Raw genomic sequence first — 14,703 nt, 5'->3', positions numbered from 1 at the left:
GACGCATGTTATCCCTGTATGTTTAGCCCGCAGCAGCTAACTACACTTCATGAGCTTCCCTGAGACAAGCATGATAGCACTCCCCGAATCAACCAGTGCTGTGGTCTCTACCCCATTTAGCTTTACTGGTCTGGTGTACATATGTGGGGTTAGTGAGACCCCCCACAAGATGGATTAGGGAGCATGTGTCTGCCCAGTTCCCCAGGTTACACTGCATAGGCTTCTCAGCATTGGGACACTGTGCAGCTTTATGTCCCCACTCCCTGCAGGCATAACATCTGTATGGGGCCCTAGGCATTCCCTGGTCTCTTGGTTTGGGTAGTCTAACATCACGATCCTCTTCTCCCTCAGTGCTCCGACTCTTTGTGGCTTCTGGTGTGCTTTCAGCCCCTCTCTTTTTCCACCTGTGATCTCCTGGTTGCCCAGTCACCCGTGCTCTAGGGCTTGGTGCTTCTAGCTTAACCCGGGATATCTCTTCCTTAACTGGTTGGGTCAGCTCCCTCATTGTCCTTCGCCTCTCTACCAGTGCAACAACCTCATCATAGGCGGAGGGTTCGTTCTGGCTTACCCAAGCACGAAGTTCTGGCAGTAGCCCCCTCATGTATCGGTTGATGACCAGAACCTCTAGTATCTCTTCCCAACTCCGGGATTCCGTTCGCAACCACTTTCGTGCGAGATGGATGAGGTCATACAATTGGGACCGCGGGGTTTTGTTTTCCTGGTACCTCCACTCATGATACCACTGGGCCCGCACGGCGGTTGTTACCCCAGATCTGGCCAGGATCTCTGCTTTCAGCTGGGGGTAGTCTGCTGCAGCCTCTTCAGGCAGATCATAGTAGGCCTTCTGGGCCTCCCCACACAGGAATGGGGCAAGAATGCCAGATCACTGATCTCGAGGCCAGGCCTCTCATAGGGCTGTCCTCTCAAAGGCCAAAAGGTATGCCTCTACATCATCCTCCTGCATCATTTCCTGCAGCCAATGGCTGGCCCATATGATCTGCGTCCCATCATGGCCGTGGTTCAGCTCTGTAAGGGTCTTTACCTGATTTACCAGTTCCCGCAACATAGCTCGGTCTTGAGAAGCCTGGTCTATCAGCAGGCGATTGGTCTCTTGCTGCAGCCGCACTGCTTCCTGTTGGGCAGCTGCCTGGACCCGGGTAGCCTCCTGCTGGGCCGCCATAGCTTGAATCAATGCCCGTACTAAGTCATCCATTGTGGTGAAAAAAAAAACTCTCTACCTTTTTTTTTAAAAAAAAATCACCCTCCTTCTTCTGCCACACTGTGCACACCACATCCCACACCTGACACCAGTTGTGACAAAGTTCCTCTTCTACCTTGGTGGGTCCTGCGCTTATTGGCAGATTTGCTCACCTCAGTGATCTTCCCCACAGTCTGGATCAACTTCTCCTGTGTCTGATCAGGAGTTGGGAGGTTTGGGGGGAACCCGGGCCCGCCCTCTACTCCGGGTTCCAGCCCAGGGCCCTGTGGATTGCAGCTGTCTATAGTGCCTCCTGTAACAGCTGCATGACAGCTACAACTCCCTTGGCTACTTTCCCACGGCCTCCTCCAAACACCTTCTTTATCCTCACCACAGGACCTTCCTCCTGGTGTCTGATAACGCTTGTACTCCTTAGTCCTCCAGCAGCACATTCTCTCACTCTCAGCTCCTTGTGCCTCTTGCTCCCAGCTCCTCACACGCACTTCCTCTCCTCTGGCTCCTCCTCGCCTGACTGAAGTAAGCTCCTTTTTAAACCCAGGTGCCCTGATTAGCCTGCCTTGATTGGCTGCAGATGTCCTAATCAGCCTGTCTGCCTTAATTGGTTCTAGCAGGTTCCTGATTACTCTAGTGCAGCCCCTGTTCTGGTCACTCAGGGAACAGAAAACTACTCATCCAGTGACCAGTATATTTGCCCTCTACCAGACTCCTGTACCCCACTGGTTTGAGTCTGTCACGCTAAATAATATCAGTACTTCACACTTATGTGATGATTTTTATCCCTAGCTGTCAAAGCTCCTTATATGGATGTCAGTGGACAGTGAACGCTTAACTTCCCCATCTCATTAAGAGGATTTTCATCCTGTTATTTGTGAGCTTCTCAGATCCACTGATGTGATTAAAAATGTTTTGGTCCCCTAGAGGACCATGTTTTAAGGATTATCACTACTCACGATGATGAATCTTGCAAGGTGCTGAGCATCCCTTGAGCGCACACGTCCCTCACCGATTTCAGCTGCAACTGAGTTGATGCTCAGCACACTTGACTGCCATTGGGCTCAGGGGAACTGAAGCCACTTTGCACCTCTATGATGATTATAAAGTATTTCGCCAGGGTGTCCAGTGAGGTTCAGGGCCCCATTGTGCTAGGCACTGCATGCGCACACACAAAAGCATGGCCCTGCCCCCACAGAGCAGCTTGTGGTATTTGGCCTTATTTGAATAAGGCAGTGCTAAGTCTCGTATACCCAAATAAACATTTGCTCTACCTTCTTCTGCTCTTACCCATCATTTTTCTCCTCAGATGGCAAAATGAAATGGAAATGCTTTATTTCGTAATTCTATAGCACTGTCCATCCCAGGATTTCAAAGTGGTTTACAAATATTAATGAATGTGAGGTGTAGAAGTACTATCCTCATTTCAGATGGGGAAACTGAGGCACAATTATCCAAACCCACACAAATTTATGGTACAACTGGGAAAGGAATAGAGATTTCTAAACTCCCAGTCTCATGCTTTAATCACAGCCATCCTTCCTCCTTTTTAAAAGTCCTTTTTCTGTCCCTACCTGGTGAAATGAATAACCACCAAGGATCTGATTCCCAACTGACTTCTATCATGTGTAGTCTTTCACACCTGTACAAAATGCTACCAATTTACAATAGTAGGTGGAAGGCAGTGGAGAAGGAGGCATAAGTTAGTATCTAATGGACTGTTAAAGAGTTTGGGTTTAGTAGTGAGAGCCCTGTGAAATTCATTTATGTTTTTACAATTTTTCTGGAATTTCCTGTTATGATGTTTGATCCTGTTACCAAACAGGGAGGTCCTGGGGGAAGAAGTGCTCAGGTTGGGGAGAAGGGAGATGCAGAATAAGCCCATCCCAAACTCATCTCACAGAGGCAGCTCCTGTCCTGTTTGGCTGGGCCCAGTTCCCCACTCTGGGTGTTGCAAGCTGGCACATGGGTTTCCAGCAATGCTCAGGTTTGGCCACTTTTGTCATGACAAAGGGGGAGGCAGCCAGGTCTAATCTGAGTAATGCCAGGTAGCAATGCCACTCACTCAGATTTGACCTGGTTGCCTCCCCCATCTGATGTAGGAGTGACTGGACCAAACATGAACAGCGCAGTGACCCTGTGCACTAGTTCACAATGCCCAGAGCTGAGCCATGCCCTGTGGGACAAGAACCGCAGGAGCCACTTCTGCAAGGTGAGTTTTTTGTTTTAGACATTTCTTCATGTTATTTCACATTTGTGCAAAACATGGGGCTCTAGTAATAGGGTGTTAATTCAGGAGGAATGCAGGCGACTTCAGCATCCAGTCAGATGAAAGACTTATGCCTTCCCCTGAGCAGTGATTGCTTTTGTAGGCCCCAATGTCAATGGGACTACTCCTGTCCTGAAAAGTTAAGCATGTTCTCAAGTACCTTGCTGAACTGGGGCCTTAGCTAGCAAACGAGATTTCCTTGTGCCTCTGTGGTGAGGAACAGGACACCACATTTTGGGACCTGCACTAATTACCCTAAATTTGTCATCTCCTTGACATCATAAATGCCACAAAACACATTTTGTTCCCTAGAGCTCCACAGACCTCAACTAAACATATGGACTGCTTGCTTACACTTACTACAGAAGGCTGAATATTGAGAATGTATGTAGCTTAGTCTATGTGGTGTAAATATGTATAAATTTATATTGTGTTAATTTATGGCATGCAGTACAGAAGGCTGTGTGCAAGTTACATTGCATTCCTTCCCACGTTTCTGCTGAAATAATTCATCTCCTGGTCCTTTTCCTCATGTTTTCCTTAGTCTCGCCACAGATGTTTGGGCAGCTTGTGTTAACGGGGAACGTGTATTAGAAGTACATTGAGGAATGTAGGTGATGAGAATACCAACTCTAGTGTGTGGTTACAGCTTAGAGGATTAACAGCACCGGTGACTACTCGCTGATGGCTCAGTACTGCCTTCTGATACACAGATACACATCACACCATGGCTTGTAAAGTCAACACCTGTGATGTAGCCCTTCTGTGCACAGAGGACTTCTGTCTCTAGGGTTGTCAATTCAGTTCCTTTCATAAATACTGCATTCACATATAAACCCAAATAAATTAGCCGCTGTGCTTCAGTAAGAGCCAGTTTCTCAAGAGAATGGGCACCTGCTTATTGAGAAGTAAAATTCAATGCTAAAAGCCCAATCTTCTACATCTGCATGGGCATTGCACTCATAAGTAAAAATATAACACCCTGTCCTCTTGTGGTTATGGCACCAAACTGGGAGACCTGAGTTCTATTTCCAACTCTCTCTGACTTTCTTTGTGGCCTTGGGAAAGTCACTTCATCTTTCTGGGCCTCAGGTCCCCATCTATAAAATGGGGATAATGGTACTTCCTTTCTTCCACCCTTTGTCTGTCTTGTTGGGGCAGTGAGGGTCTTTAACTGTGTGTCCAGTGGCTAGCACAATGGATCCCTAAGCTCAGCTGGGAACTGAAAGCACTACTTGTTATACAAATAAGAATGCTGGAAGTTTTCATGTGGCCATTTCGAAACCTTTCTAGATTTCCTTCTTCTTTCTAATAGTTTCAATCACCTAGTCATGGATTTAAAAACAATACAGTGTGATTTAAATAACCAATCACACCGGAGTGTGGGGGGGAAGGAATAGAAAATAGAGACTGCCAATAGTTTGAACAACTCAGAGGATGAAATATGTTCAAAGTGTTCAAATTATTTTTTGTCCATTGTTTAAATTAGAGTATGTTTACAGAAAAGTGACACCAAAAGGGCTAAATTCATCATATGAGTTATTCAGTACAAATAATTCACCCAGACCTTAAGACAACAAAACAAAAAACTTTGTGGAACTCTTTTGGGGATTGCGACCCAGATCCTCAAAGATATTTAGACACCCAATTCCCATTGAAATCATGGAAGTTAGGCACCTGTTCTTTGAGGACCCACCTTTATGGGTCTATACACCAGTTAACAGATTTTACTCCTCCCTATGTAGGTTCCCATCTGTAACAAATCAAGTATGGCTATTAATTTTTATTACATAAAGAGAATTAAAAATAAGTTATTTTAGTAAGTTGACGAATAACTTATTCAGAACACAGCGTGTGAAACACCATAACAGAATGGAAAGTGATTTTCTAAAATGGGAGACTGAACTACAGCATTTTGTGACATGTGGTGTGCCTCTCAGGAAAGCAAATGTCATGTCACACATTTTATTCCCCCTACTGAGGCATTCCACAACCTAAATGGCATATATCAGCCTAAAAGCTAGTTTATGAGGTATCCTTCACTATATTAAGAGGCAGGAACATATTAAAAATCAAATCCTGAAACTTTAACAGGGAAATGCAGCAATACATATTGCTCAAGTACATATTATTGCTTGGTTATATGCCATATAGCCTTGCACAAGTCACAAATGGATTTAGACAAATTCTGGCAAGTCAATTGCATTTCCTAGTCACACATACTGGCCAAACAGCTTGGACTTTCCAGAAGTGCCCACAAAAAGTCCTTTGCTTGAATCACTAGACACACTCCTATTCCACTCATTTCCTCAGGGTCAAATAAATACTTTATGTAGGCCAAACTACCAGCTGGCACATGTGGATCAGCTCAGTCTCTTTAACCAGTTGCTAGTTATTTTGTCTAATCTACCACTTGAATACGAGTGAGAAATAGCTCACTCGTGTTTTAGGGATAATGCCCCCCACTCCCCTTTATAAGATTAACCATGGCACTGGGATTTCAGAGACAGCTTCCAAAAGTTTTACTCAAACTAGCATACCTCTCTCAGAAGCACTCACACGTAGGCCTAGAATGCATCTGTATAGAGTGGTAGAGCCCTTCCCCAGCCAGAAACCAGATAGAGCTTTGGTCAGTGTGGGAAGCTGTCTTTCAGACAGATGTTATATATAAATTATTGGTGGAAATTATACATGGAGATTAATCTCATAATATGACAGTCTTATATTTCAGCATTTAACACACGACTTGCTGTTTACCCTAAAGCAAATGACTCACCACCAATGCTAAAAATATTAACACCCCCAAGAACTGACAGGCAGCTTTCACCTGGACTCAGCCCCATGGCATTTGGTGGCTCAACTCAGCAGACTGCCAACAGCTGTGCTATGCCTTGAAGGTATCTGGTGCCAACAGCTAGCTACACTTGGCCGCTTTGCAGTTGCATCACCAGTCCATCTCCAGCCTACGCCTTTTCACCAAGCAACCCACACATACTGTTGTCTCCAAAGAAATTGCCTTTAACCCAGTCCAGTGTTTCCAGCACACTGTCCTGCAGTCCTCCTCCAGCTCTCTAAAGGTGAACTGCAAAGGCAATGTAATGTGCACACACAGGCAGCTCATTTATGATTTATAAAGACAGCATTGTGAGGGTCCGTCTCCCTTCCCCTCCACCCCCAAACCAAACCAAACCACAAAACCCCCCCTGAATTTTCTGAATGAGAAATAATGGGTCCTGGCATCTCTTTTTTAATGAAGATGAATGATGGTAACCTTTGGAGGACAACTCTGGAGATTCCTCAAATCTAAAGTTAGGCCCAAACCAAAATTGTATACTCCTGAATTTTGATAGGCCTGTATCTAAGTTTTGGGCCTATGTATCATCTTTACTGAAAATTGGTTCTGAGCAATAGAGACTCTCCTTTGTCTCCCTCTAAATTAACTCCTTTCTCCTCTTGATTTAGCAATTTACTAAAATAACCAAAGTCTGCTAAAAATATTTTCTCCTTTTTATCTTAGCTCCTTCTCCTCAGCTGTTAGTAAGCTGCATATAAGTACATGTTCCTGCAAACACTTCTTCCTGAGCCAAGTGCTCTCTAATTCAGTCTTTATCAGACTGAATTAAGTAGTCTCATTTAATTCAGTAGTAAGCATTAAACTCTGACGGAAGTATTTGCAGATCAGAATCTACACTGGGAATAGGTTTTCTTTATTAATTTCCTTACTTATTAACAAGTTTGCACTCACTTCTATCCCAGTCAGAAGAAACTTGCTTTTGCCCTTGCCTCCTGGTTACTTTTTTTCCTTCTTCTACATTCCTGCCTCCCCCCTTATCAGGCAGCGACAAAAAGAAAAGAAAAGAAAAGAAAAATTCTCACCTGCCAAAAGGTCCAGGTTCTCACTTCCTTGCTAAGAAAGAACTAGAAAAGCCCAGCTGTAAAATTTCAGGGGAAAAAAAACAGGGGGGCCGGGTGAACAAGCTAATGATGGTCAGAGCTCCCAGTATTCTCAACCATCCAGTAAATTATAGCATCCCAAAAGGCCATTCACAGGTAGTCTGCACCCTCCTCTTCTTGCATGGCCACACTGAAATCACTTGACAATTGCAAAGTCCAGCTAGCAGTTTCATTTGTCCATCTGCTCAGGGAAGTGAATCTCTTTCAAGTGCTGAATTCAGGGAAATCAGAGAGGCCTCTCTCTCATTTTCTCAGCAGTGGTTCTGTGTAGGCTGCTTTTACAATGGACGCATGACACAGCCAAGGAGACAGCTTCTCAACAGAACAATCAGGTTTCCCTACACTGATGCTTTGTATAACTCATTTCCCCTACAGGCATATATTTAATATGTATTATTTTACTTGTATGGGTGTAGTCTTATTAGTCAGAATTTACAAACACACACCATAAGAGAGATGGCTATGGCTATTTAACAGCAGCATAAGGAGCATGTGTGTACACACACACACACCATACATTTCTCTTTTTGTCTGGTTGATTTTAATGTAGCAGAGTAACAGTTACTTACCCTATAAGTGGTGATCTGCTAGGTGAGTAGCTCAGAGGTCAGTACTTTTGTGGAAGCCATCACTCAGAGACTGTTATCCATAGAAGTATTTTTTGGTACAGTGCACTGTATTTAGCTAGGTATTTATGCTGCCTATTGCCCTCGTATCAGAGGACCTCACAAGTGAGAGCCAATATTACCCTCACAACCTGCCTCTGAGGAAAGGGGTAAAGACTTTACTGATGGAGAAACTGAGATGCAGTGGTAAAGTGACTACCTCAAGTTCTCCAAGCTGGAAAACGACAGCACCATGACTAGAACCCAGGCTCCCAGTCCAGTGTTTGATTCACTTAGGCCACACTCACTAAATAAGCTGCTCTCTGCATGACTGAAGTGGTATAATTTGTTTTAACTAAGCTGCCCATAAATCTGGCTGGCTGACAAATTATATGTGGTATAAAACATTTGCCAGCACTTATATTCATTTTATACTGTATTAAAGATGGATAACATTAAGCTTACTAGCAGATAAAATTATGATCCTCAGTCACGGTGGAGGATGATAACAACCACAGGAAGTATAGAAATTAGCTTCCTCTGCAGTCTGCAAATTACAAGGTAATCTTCTGCAATTTGAAACCATTTAGGATCCTTGGCATTATATACTTGGATCGATTTAAATCTCACAAGCTGCTTTCATCTTTCCCTTTTACTGAAAAAAAAATCTTCTCACTTTCTAATGATACACAGTACATGCCTACACAGCCTGGCCTTACTGTGTCATTTTTCTTTGTTTTAGATTAGGTGATTGAACTACACTGAATTCAATAGGGCTACAATGGCAAAGAATGAGAAATCCTGGTTACCTGAGTGTCTACCTAAGATTACCCTAAGTGGCAGGAAACTCTAAGATGAGCGTTCCCGAAGACAGAAGCTTAAGGTTTCCAACAATTCAGACACAGGTATGTTGGTGGAGATTTTTCAGTTGCCTGTGGGACTCTTTCAGTTTACATCCAGTTTCTAGGACACCTGCTTTTGGAAGAGCTTCCCTCCCATTTCTGAAGACAGTACTTGGTGTGCATTAGGGCAGATGAGGGAAGTTGGTAGATGCCCTGCAGCAGTGGCAGAATTTGACATACTTCGTCAATGTTCATTAGACCCACAGTGAACTTTCCAGTGATCGGAGTCCTTCTGTGCCTGACAACGGTCATTATAGTCCAGTGCTTCTTCCTGGTGTTCCTCTTTAGACATTTAATACTATACATTTTGACTGGAGAACTGCAGAACTTTAGTCCTGAGCACATCATGACTATAAGTACCAACACATTTCAACTGCTTTTTTATTGATTTATTTTGCATCATCAAACTATGATCTGGCAAAAATAGTGATAGAAAATTCCCATAACTGTGATGAACCCATCTTTAATGTGTCCACCCCGATGGCTTGTTTGATTAACTAAATTCTTTTGTATTCCCCTTTGGCCCCTCTAGCAACTGCTTTACATTTTAAGGTCTGTCTTTGCAACTGAAAAAGACTAAGGCTCAAGGTGAAATGCTGTGGGAATTTTGCCATTGACTTCAATTGGGCCAGGATTTCACCCTTATTTTTTGGAAGAATAACCTGATCCCACACTTATTCTTTCAAAAAACAAGGGTGAGTTACGTGCCTAAATACCTTTGAGGAGCTGGATCCTGGTGCCCTTTTTAAGCCTGTTGGAGCAGATGGTCCTGCCTCAGCACAGGGGGCTGGCGTAGATGACTCAGTTTCAAGGTCATTTCCAGCCCCACATGTCAAGGACTCTGTGAACCAGTCTGAAGTTACTGTCTAAAATGTTGGTAACTTCTAATGAGTAAAGTGAATCAACTAAACCTAGGTCACGTGCAGTAGATCTTGATTAGATAGATCTAGTAAGCTACGTTTTCCCTCTTTCCTTTGTTTTCATGCAGCAAAACACACAAGGTTTTTTTTGGTACTCTGAAAACTCATGTTTTTAATGCTTCAGTAAAGGACTTTTGTGCACCTTACCTTAGACCGGGAGGGGCGGGGGAGAGGAGGAGGAGAAAGTGTTCCTCCTCACCTTTTGTGAATTTTGAGGCTGATATTCAATTTGTTGTGGACTCTGAGGCAAAGGAAAAAATAGGTTTTATAATAGAAACTGAGGTACACCCTTAACTACCAAGAGGCTAGCACTTCAAGAACAGAACAGGGGACTAATACTTGTTATGTGTTAGTCTGCCTTGGGCATATAGAAAACAAACCATGACCCCTGTCCTGCAAACATTTCTGCACTTGCTCAACTTTACTACCATGAGCAGTCATCTCTAATCAGAGTAGTAAAGTTAATTAAGTGCAGAAGTATTTGCAGGGTCTGAGCTCATATTGTAAGCAGATTACAGAACTGCTTTATGTCCTTTTTCATTAACATGGTTCCCCTACATACTGATATGCAGATAGCAAGACCTTGGTTTTGGCAGCTAAACACCACAATTGGGTATCGACCCATAGAGAGGAAAAGAGAAAAGAAACCCATACTTCTGCAGTGCTTAAGAAAAAAAAAAAAACAGCCAGAAAAGAGTTCCACCCAATAGGAAATTCTATGCTTCTTTACTACAGGAAGAGGTGATGCAAGTGAAAACATCTTAGGATATTATCAGCAGGCAACCAAGCCTGACAGTAGTTATGGCTGAAGACCTGAATGGAAAAAAATGCAGTGCTGAAAAATTTGAACATCACATAGTGTACCAGCTTCGCATTAGCTGAAGGTTTGCTAAACCAGAGAGGAATATTAGCATATTTTTAAAGTAAAGACTCTGACTTTTATTTTCAATCCCCTCCAGAAGGCCCACAATCAAAAGTTGCATTCATCTGGTTATGTTGTAATCCAGACGAATTGTAGTTCAAGAGCTCTTCACATGCCACGTATGATCTGGAATTAATCCTCCTTGTGCCCTGGTTTTTCTTGTTCTGTGTGTTTGTCCTTCCTCTGCTGGTTTTTAAACTTTCCAGTTTTGCAGCAAAAGTGCAATGAATTCCTCGAGTCCATTCAGCCCTATAAAGCCTTGAATGGGTAAGAATCTGCCTACTTAATAATCTGCCCCTTTTCCCATGTAGCGTGCCCAACTCCCACAATTTTATCAGGAGTCTCACAATAGTTGATGTTTCATTTGAAGTCCCAGAACCTGCATTCATGTGACTGTGGAAGAATCTCAGTTTTCATTTTTAAAAGAAAGTTTGTAGCCTTCTTGGTTGCTCAGAAAAGCTGGAGAACTAGTTGCTCTAGGGATAATCACCAGAAGGCACATAAAAAGTCTCAAATCATGAAATTTTAAATCCAGTCAAATGAGCCAGGCCTCCAAAAATCATGAAGACTTGGAGTTGATGATACTGCCATGCTGTGTGTTGCCATAACTGCAGTTAGCATAGGGACTCAAGCTGCATTTCCCCCATCCCCCATAAATTTTCCCTCAGTAGACAAGAGGGAGAGCTGTCAGCAGGGTATTTTCTCCAGGAGGACCCTGACTTTTGGAACAACTCCGTATTGTCCACAAGACCCCAAATCTCTTGACCCTCAGTGTATGCAGTAAGGCCCATCTATTTACCCTGGCTCTTTGAGAAGGATAAGGGTAAGTAGAGGGGGTGGGGGAGAGTTTTATGTATGTTTTGATTTCACCTTTGGTTAATCAGCATCTGTTTTGTGGTTCAGAACAGCTGCTAGTTCCATTCTCCCCTATGTATTTTCTTTAAGTTATGGCTAGGGCACTTCTAAAAACAACTAGCCTAGGCTCTGTGTAATATAAATCAAAACAAATAAGAGAGCCTCTCTGATTCCCAATAGTATGATTTGCAGATCAGTAACAGTTTGTTGCAATTATACTGAAAGACTCACAGTGCGGGGAAGGAAGAGATTGACCACCTGAGATTATCTGGCTTTCACTAGATTTCTCTAATGCGTACTGAAGAAGTGCACCACTGCCACCACTTCCTGCATGCTCCCTTGCAGCTGAGTGTAGCTCTGCTGGGGCCTGCCTCACTTTCTCCTCACAGGGAGGTCATTTAAAACAGGACATCAAGGAGCAGCCAAACACTGTTTTACAGCAGTATATCTCCCGTCAATAAAGCCTTTGGAAAGGAGCTGTTGCACGAGGGTTTATAGGTTCTTACCTCAGAGTCCAGATAAGTCCCAAAACAAAAATCTCCAGGTTCCAGCAGCAGCTCCTTCTGCTTTCAGGCCTCAGGCTTTTCTGCTGCCTGGAGAGCTCGGCAGGCTTTCCTGTTTGCTCAGGAAAAAGAACAGGAGTACTTGTGGCACCTTAGAAACTAAAAAATGTATTTGAGCATAAGCTTTCATGGGCTAAAGCTGATACAGACTAACACGGCTACCACTCTGAAACCTGTTTGCTCAGGGTTTCTCCCCAGTCTCCTTGCCTGGAAAACTATTGCCCAGTTCAGGCTCCTGGGGAGAGTCTCTTCTCAGGAGCCTTTTTCAACTGAGCTCGCCTTAACCTTTTATTTGGCCCCAGTGCTCCTTACTCAATTAACTGCTTTCCAAATACTTAGAGAGACAGGGTGGATGAGGTCATATCTTTTATTGGGCCAATTTCTGTTGGTGGAACGTACAGGCTGTTGAGCTTCACAGAGTTCCTCTCCAGGTCTCGGGAAAGAAACCAGAGTATCTGAGCTAAATTCAAGTTGGGACAGATTGTTAAGCAGACGAGGTTAACAAATGCTGTAGGAAACCACTTAAAATGAAGAGGGCAATTAAGGGTGAAGAGGCAGTGGGGTGTGTTACAAATTGTTGTAATGAGCCAAAAACACACGGTCTCTGTTGAGGCCATGGTTTTTACTGTCTAGTACAGTTCCTAGGCTTGCCTTTTGAAGGTGTTGTGCAGGTTTCCTTTGAGGACGAGTACCGAGAGGTCAGATAAGGACTGATCATTTTGTGAAAAGAGTTCGCCCGTGGGCTGATATGCAGTTCTTGTCTTTTATCTTTTTGCCGTGTGAGTTTATTCAAGAACATAGCGATTGTCTAGTTTCACCCAGATAGTTGTTGTAGGGGCTTTTGATGCACTGGATGAGATACAGCACATGTTGAGACAGGCATGTGTAGGACCCAATCTTGAAAGGTGTAGTGGTGGTGGGATATTGATCACTGTAGCAGTGGAGATAAGTGTTGTATCAATCAGGCAAGGTACTAACAAACTTCAACAGGACTTCATTTTTAAAGTGGAAACCTCTTTACCAATCTGCTGCTGCACCCTCTGTGACTCTCACTCTGCCTCTTCAACTCCTCCCCCTCCTTCCTGTTTCCTGTCCTTTCAGACTCCCAACAGCTAGTGCTCCCATTTCTAATAATTACAAGCAACATCTAAACACCACAATATGTCTGCAGGCTTTGCTTCTTCAGTCAGTTAATTGTCACCGGGTGTACTGGCATTGGCTCATTCCCTTCAGTGGAGCCTGTTACAGTTAGGTTTGGGCATCTGACCCCTTAAAGGGTCAGCCCTATGACAGTTATGTTGGTTTTTTACATATATTTCAAAATCTGTGAGTGACCGTAGTACTTATGAAAATGAATGACACAAAGAAGGAATAGAAGCCACCCTTCCTTATTCCATGTCTCGCTCCAGTAAATCATTCCTGAGATCTCTGATTAAACACAATTTTACTTGTGAAGTAAATCCACAATTGAACTGGGGTCCTCCAAGGTGAAAAGAAAAATAATCAGTGCATAGATTCTCTTCCACCTATGCCATTTTCAGAGTTTTACCTCTGGAAATTCTGGTTTATTTGCACCAAAGTGGAAGTAAAATGTGATAGCACAATTGGTTAATGAACAAATTGAGAACACCCACAGTTAAACCAAAATTGTATGTATCTTTTATATTCTGTTTCTCTAGAAATACTATCGTATTCCAACAATTTTAAAGAAAAAGAAAGCAGGAGACACTTTGGGAAGCATGTAGAGGTTTTTTTATTTTTAATATTAGTAGTTTACAGCACACCACATGCTAGACATTTGGGTTAGCATAAGTGGTATGGCTAAAACTGACTGAATCATATCCTCTTTAATTCTTGGTCAGAGTTAGACTGAAGATGACTGCATATTTTTGCTAGGGATGATTTTATGTCATAGCCATATAATTGTTATGTGCTGCTGTGTCCCCACCCCCAAACACACACAGTATCTTTGAAAATTACATTCTAAAGAGTGATCTATTTTGCTGGTGCAAACCAAAAAAAGACAACCATTTCTGTAAGTTCATTGCTCTGTTTTCTGCTTGTTCCTGCAAATACAAAAGCATAGACCTATCCCCTTTCAAACAAAGAATGTTTGGTGATTTAACAATAATTCAATTTATATTAACCATCATATGTTTTCCTCAAGGCTGAGGTACAAACAGATTACACACATTTTTCACTTGTGATTTTGTGTGTGCGCGCACGGTAAGTGTTTCATTAAAACAAAGCAAAGCCCACTTCTTATATGAAGGAAGTTAAACTGCATAATTCCTTGTTCAATGGCTTACTAGTTTATCTAATTAATATGGATACTTAGTAAGGGTAGATAAACCAAATCAATGGAGACTAGCAAGAAGGGGAATAAATACACTGAGGATAGATGATGCCTTTGAGACATCTTGGCTGAAGGAGTTGATATTAACTAGAATAAGGCTTAGAAAGGGGGAAAAAAATGAAAGTCCATTCAGAATAGTGCCACCTG

Source organism: Gopherus evgoodei, chromosome 2 (genome assembly GCF_007399415.2).
Source record: "Gopherus evgoodei ecotype Sinaloan lineage chromosome 2, rGopEvg1_v1.p, whole genome shotgun sequence".
In the NCBI taxonomy this organism is placed as follows: Eukaryota; Metazoa; Chordata; order Testudines; family Testudinidae; genus Gopherus; species Gopherus evgoodei.
Note: the sequence above shows the minus strand (reverse complement) of the source record.